Genomic DNA, 7784 nt, shown 5'->3' with positions numbered 1-7784 from the left:
ACATAAGCCCTTTTAGGTGGGTGGTAGCTATCATGATGTGCTCTTGCATTCAAATCAATAAAAATAACTCAGATTTCTTGCCAATTTCGTGTTGTAGCAACATGTACAGACACACCAAAGTGTCTAACCTACATTTCCTGAAAGGTGGATGCATTAACTTTTTAATGCACTTGGTTTGAGGTCTTGATCAATCTCCCAACTCAAGATATTTGGATTTTTGTAAAATTTGTTCAGAAAAGTTGTCATACATAGGGTTTCAATAAGAAATTGCCATATCTCAAGATTTCACCATGGGAATTTGATGGCCTCTGGTGAAATCCAAGTGTGGATTATGTATTTTAAGATGCATTTGATCTCAAGCTTGTATGTGCAGGTGGCCAAGAGGAATATGTTGCCCTAGGCATGCAAGACACATGTGCATGCTCATAATGCTAATCAACATCTCCCATAACTCACTCCAGAAGTGACACCAGGTCTTGAAATTAGGTTTTCTACTCGTTTATACTTGCCCCTTCATGTTCCAATGACCTGATAGGGTTAATTGCCTAGGGAAGAAATTGGGCAAAACCTAATTTGTTTGTAACTCCCTGTCCCGGTGTTTGGGTGTGTTTAGTAAAAACCAAAATGGTACTTGAATATGTAATTTATCCATAAGGTTATGTGGAGATTGCTGAAGTTAAGTCAAATTTTCATGGAAAAGGGCTACAAGCCTAATATGGTGGATTTGCGAAGAAACCATATGATAAATGTTGCATAGTTTGGTTCTAACCATTATTCCACCTTATTTTAGACCTAAATAGACTACAAGTCAATTCTTGAGTCTCCCTTGGTCTTATTTTGTGTTTTGGGGTCTTGTGTCAAAAGGTGTCAATATGTGCATTTTTGGGCAATTTGTGATAAGTTCTCTAGTTTGAAGGGTCTTCCTTGTGATTGGGATTTCCTTGTTTGGGAGATTGGTTGTGATAACCTAACTCCCTATTTGAGCACTTGTTATTGGTGCTTAAGCACATTTGGACAGGATAAAAGACAATTTTGTTTGGCATATCTTCAGTGAAGGGGATCTAAGGACTAGTTGCTAATCAAAGGACTACTCCACCAGGCACCATTGCATCAATAACACAAACTCTGTAGGAATCAAATAACATCTCCACTTCTTCAAAGCTTGAATAATAGAATAAAACTTTTGATCATACACAAAATATTTCCTTTTAACATCATTGAACTTCTCACTAAAGAAAGCAACCAATTTACCTTCTTGACTCAACACAACTCCTATTGCATTGCCACTTGCATCACACTCCACTTGAAATGCCTTATTGATATCTGGTAAAGCCAATATAGGTAACTAAACAACCTTTTGTTTCAAAGTCTCAAAACTCTTTTCAGCTCTATGTGTCCACTTAAAATCCTTTTTATGTCCTCTCATTGTCTCAATCATAGCGTGACAAACATAACTGTAATTCTTTATAAACTTTCTGTAGAAACTAGACAAACCATGAAATGATCTTAGCTCACCCACATTGTCACATGTAGGGCATTCCAAAATTGCTTTAACCTTTTTAGGATCCATTCACAAACCATCAGTTGAAATCACAAATCTCAAATACACAACTTCCTCTTGCATAAAGGAACACTTTTTCAAGTTAATCATCAACTTATCCTCTTTCAATCTCTGCAATACTTGTCTAACATGCTCAAGATGTTCTTCTTTAGTTTTACCGAATATCAGAATATCATATAAATAAACAATTATAAACTTACCCAAGATTCTCTTGAGAACTTCATTCATCAACCTCGTGGAAGTACTAGGTGCATTAGTCAAACAAAAAGGCATTACCAACCATTCATACAAACCATCTTTTGTCTTGAAAGTGATCTTCCATTCATCACTTTCTCTAATTCTGATACGATGATAACCACTCTTCAAATAAATCTTGGTATAAAATACTTTGCTCCACTCAAAAAATTCATTATGTCATCCATCCTCGGCATAAGAAACCTATATTTCACTATGATCTTGTTAATAGCTTTGGAATCAATAGACATTCTCCATTCTCCATTCTTCTTAGGTGCTAATACAATAGGTACAACACACGAACTCAAACTTTCTCTGATCAGACCTTTTTGCAACAACTACTGCACTTGTTTGTTAAGGTCTTTATTTTTTGCAGGTGTCAATCTATATGGTGTTTTGTTTAGTAAACTAGCTCCAGGAATCAAGTCCATAAAATGACTTATATTTCTTACTGGTGGTAAACCATCAGGTATATCTTTTGCAACAATTTCTTTATACTCATTCAACAAGATTTCTCCTATGCCCCGTAATACTATTGTATATAGGGTTATGAATAGTCAACTTGTGGCTATGTTAATCCTTAATTAAGTCATGTTATCATTATTATATTATACTTTAGGTAGGTAGGTCGGCCTAGGTGTTATGAAGGGTTGTGTCTATTCAACCTAAGCATAATTAGGTATATATAGGTTGTGAGTCTTATTTCATCATCATATTGTGAAATGTGTTCTCATTGGAGATATTTGGAGGTTGCCCCCTCAAAGTGGTCTATTAATCTCAGCTATTATCAAGGATTTATATAATATTTCATATTATTTCTTCTATTGTTCAAGTTTATTTCATTACAATTGGTATCAGAGCATGATCTTGGCACCATATAGGCAAGATTTTTTCTCAACATTGGGGCGATTTTGGGAAGAGCATAACTCTCAGATTTTAGCGAATTTTTCAATGGTTTTTAAAGGGTTTTTGAAGAACATATTAAAGAAGTTATAGTCCAAAATTTAGAGGAATTGGAGCAATTTGAGGAAATTACTGTAGAATAATTATTTCTACACAATTTTTTGAGATCTTCATATCTCTCACATTCTATCGAATTGGAGTATAATTTGTATTGGGTTTTTCAATACATAGTAGAGGAGCCTAAATTCAAAGCTTGGAGAAATTAAAAAACAAAAATAAGCAGGATATTGCAAAATTAGGAAACTTCTCTCTCAAGGCAACAAATTTGCTAAAAAAAATTCGGATTCTTTTCGAGTAAGGATTTCTTGGCTCAAGTAAGTTATAGTAAAAAAATAAATAAATAAGAGAATTTGTATTTCATTTGTGTGATTTATTTCAATAATATTTGTTTCCATCATGACGGGGCCTCCAACAAGAGGCAAAAAGAATTCTACCACACTGGAGAAATCCGCTGACCAAGATTCGGAAGCAACAGAGGATAGTAAGCCAAATGAGGAACTTAGTAAGTTGAAGGAATAGTTTAAGAAGGATATGTGTGACCTACGAGGAGATATATCAGATATATGAAGCATGTTAAGCACCTATATGAATGAAACAAGGAAGAAGCTCTCAAGCAATCAAGGTGAAATCTTCAAGTCGACTAATAATGACACAAATTTCATTAATCCTACGGGATCTAGCAATTTTTTTTTCCAAAGGTGGATATGCGCAAATTTGATGGCAAGGATCCTCTAACATAGATAAATCAAATGGAGTTTTTTTTTAAATACATCAAATCCCATATGGACAAAAGGTTACGATGGCTTCCTTATATCTAGAACAAGATCAATTCATTTGGTATCGTTGGCTTTGTACTCATGGGAGGAAAAAGGTTCTCACTATATCATGGTCAATTTTTAAAGAACTCCAAGCACAATATAGCAAGAGTGTGACAGAAAACTTCTTTAGCCAACTTGCTAAGCTTCAACAAACAGGATCAATTAAGGATTATATTAAACAATTCCAAAATCTATCCTTAAGAGTGGATACAATTATAGAGGAGAACTTGAATGATTTATTCTTGGATTGTCTCAAGGATCACATTCAACATGAGGTACACATGTTTTGTCCCAATTCAGTAAATGAGTCTTTTATATTGGCACGCAAGGAATGTGACAAGAGACAAAGGATATTCAACACCTTATCTTCCTCAACCTACTAGGTTGACTCCACAACAAATTGAGGAGAAAAGAGCAAAAGGGTTGTGTTTCAATTGTGATAGCAAATATAGTTGAGGACATAAATGTAGTGAAAAGAAATTGTTCTATATTGAAGGTTTGAGTGAGGAAGAAGAGGATGAGTCCATATCAGAGGATGATAGGGAGTGGGGTGATGAATCACACGATTCTTAACCAGTCATTTCTTGTCATGTACTCTCAGGTTTTAGTGCACCACAAACTCTCAAGGTAGTGAGTTTCTTAAAGAAGCAAAAAGTAACAATGTTGATCGACTCAGGTAGTACTCATAATTTCATTGACAAAAAGTTGGCAACTCTTCTAAATTGTTTTATATATCCAACCCTAGAGTTTCAGGTTTTGATTGCATATGGGGGCACAATTAGTTGTTTAGGGAAGTATCATAGCATCAAATTATCCATGGGAGATTATCAACTTGATATTCCAATGTATGCGATATCCATGGGTGCAACAGATATTGTTTTGGGAGTACAATGGCTTACTACATTGGAAAAAATTGAGATGAACTTCCAAGAACTATTCATGCAATTTCAATCGCTAGGAAATGTAGTGGAGCTAAGGGGATTGAAGGCAAAATCCCCACAGATGGTAAGCTGTCATCAAATGAAAAAACTTCATAAGAAAGGTGCAGATGGATTTGTATCCTAGCTATGTTCATTAGAAGTATTTCAATCCAATGCTCTTACTCATCCATATTTACAAGCAATAATTGATCTTCACTTAGTTATTCTTGGAGATATGCCTAAAGGACTTCCTCCTAAGAGGGGTCATGACCATGCCATACAACTAGTTCCAGGGAGTCAACCACCAAACATTAGGCCTTAGAGGTACCCACACATACAAAAAAGTGAGATAGAAAAAAATGTTGAGGAAATGCTAGAGGCAGGAATTATCAGGTATAGCCAAAGTGCTTACTCCTCACTTGTTGTGTTGGTCCATAAGAAGGATGAAACTTGGTGCATGTGTCCAGATTATAGAGTGTTCAACAAGTACACCATTAAAGATAAGTTTCCTATTCCAATCATAGATAATCTTCTAGATGAATTAAATGGAGCTATGCATTTTACCAAGTTAGATATTAGATCGGGTTATCACCAAATTCAAATTAAGGAGGAAGATATTTGTAAGACAACATTTCGAACTCATGAAGGTCATTATGATTTTTTGGTGTTGCCATTCGGTCTTACCAATGCACCATCTACATTCCAAAGTTTGATGAATTCCATTTCTAAGAAGTTCTTTAGAAAGTTAGTATTAGTGTTTTTTGATGATATATTAATTTATAGAAAGACTTGGGAAGAACATTTGTAGCATGTAGGTCAAGCATTACACTTCTCAAAGATCATCAACTCTATGTTGAGCCATCCAAGTGTGCTTTTGGTCTTAAGGACGTGGAGTATTTAGAACACAGTTTCACATGAAGGAGTAAAGGTGGATCCTAACAAAATTAAGGCTATCATGGAATGGCCTATTCCAACAACTATTAAGAAGTTGAGGGGTTTCTTGGGATTGACAATATACTATAGAAGATTTGTGAAGAATTATGGTCATATAGCAACACCCCTTACAACTCTATTGAAGAAGGATTCTTTTCATTGGAATGAATTTGCTAATGTATCATTTGAGCAATTGAAGAAGGCTATGTGTATAACTCTATTGCTTGCCACTTCAGACTTCATCAAGGAATTCATTGTGGAATGTGATCCTTTTGGAAATGTGATAGGAGCAGTTCTCATGCAACGAGGTCAACCAATTGCTTTTGAGAGTCGTCAATTAAAAGTTAAAAATCAACTCAAACCTATTTAGGAGAAAGAAATGTTAGCAATCATTCATGCAGTTGAAAATGGAGGCCTTATTTAATGGGTCAACACTTCAAGGTTAAGATATATCATGATAGCCTAAAATATTTTTTGGAACAAAGACTATCATTAGAAGAGCAACAAAAATGGGTCATTAAGATGTTGGGATATGTCTTTGAAATTGTATACAAGAAAGGGAAGGAAAATATTGTGGCCAATGCACTTTCTAGGAAGGATGAAAAAGATGAAGCCTTATTGTGTGCCCTTTCTATATTACAAGAAAATTGTGTGGTAGAAGCCATAGAAGAGTGGAAAAATGATGTTGCAACAAGTAATCTCATCCAACAAGTAAAAAGTGACCATAGTAGTTCAGATAAGTTTTGTTTAAAGGGGGATATTCTTTGGTATAAAGAGCACTTCTATCTCTACAAGAGTTCTACTCTTAATCACAAGATTCTCAAAGAGCTACATGAGTACCCAATTGGTGGTTATTCGAGATTCTTGAAGACACACTATAGGGTCAAGCAAGATTTTTTTTGGGAAGGGCTAAAAGGTGATGTTCAAAAGTTTGTGGCTGAATGTTTGATTTGTCAAAGAAATAAGGGGGAAACAATTAAGACACCAAGTCTCTTGCAGCCTTTATCTATTCCTAACCAACGTTGGGAAGAGGTATTCATGGACTTCATCACAGGTTTGAACAAATTTAAAGGTCATAATGTCATCATGGTAGTAGTTGATCACCTCACTAAATATGCACATTTTATTGCATTATCACATCTTGTTACAACAAGTATAGTGGCAAAAATTTTCTTGGAGAATATTCAAAAGCTACATGGTACACCTAAGGTTATTGTTAGTGATCGTGATCCTATCTTTACTAGTCACTTTTGGAAAGATTTATTCTCATGTTTGGGTACTCAATTGGCTCATAGTTCTTCATACCATCCGCAATTAGATGGGCAAATTAAGGTGGTTAATAAATGTTTGGAAGGATATCTACATTGTTTCACTTTAGGAAAACAATCTCAATGGGTAGATTGGCTACCTCTTGTAGAATGGTGGTACAATACTTATTTTCATAGCTCATAAAAAATGTCTCCATTTTTGGCACTTTATGGATATCATCCTCCTTCCATCGCATAAGCATTAAAGGTGTCACCAAGAGTTCAAGTAGTAGAGGATCACTTGTGATAGGCCACCATTGGGGCAAATAATAACAAAAGAATTAACAATTTATGACGAAGTTCGGCTGGTCTATACGTGTCAATCCGAGAGCATAAGCTTGCAAAAGGTGTCTGAGCAATATGCTATCAAGGGATGATAGTTGTGAGATGAGGGATTATGAATGCATCTACCACACACGAAATTAAATCTATGAAAAACTAAAGAAATCCCAGCAACAGGAATTGTCACTTCCTGGCGATAGGAACATTAGAAACATAAATGAACAAAAAATAATGCCAACACTATTAATAATCTAATACAGTAATTTACTAATATAAATCTAATATAGGTATAATATTTTGACTCTTTATGAAAATATGATATCAACTTCAAAACATGAAACAAGTTACTAATAATCTATTTACTATTAAATAAGTTGTTTTACTCAGCTATGTTATTAATCAAATTGTGGACATATTAATATAAACCAACTATTAAAAAGAAACCTTATTCTATGAAAGAAATAGACATGCCAGACTTGAATTACAAAAATCACCAGCATTTTGTAGAGTGGGCCCTTCCTCCCCAGTTTGCTGAGTGATGGAATATTAAAATCTCCCTTCCTTAAGCAATTTTGATCATCCAAGGTTTTATATTTATTGATCAGAATTTTTTTATACATATTCTTTGCTCGAGCTAGTATATATAGCTTCAAGACCATAACAAATGTTATTTAATGTTGCTTGAAAATAGCACAACGTAGTATTGGACTGTAACAATATGTAGTAGCTTCTACAATGTGAAACAAATGCTTTTATAATAGCATAC

Source organism: Cupressus sempervirens, chromosome 6 (assembly GCF_028749045.1).
Source record: "Cupressus sempervirens isolate cs-2001-9-10 chromosome 6, ASM2874904v1, whole genome shotgun sequence".
NCBI classification, from domain to species: Eukaryota; Viridiplantae; Streptophyta; class Pinopsida; order Cupressales; family Cupressaceae; genus Cupressus; species Cupressus sempervirens.
This window is presented reverse-complemented; position numbering follows the sequence as displayed.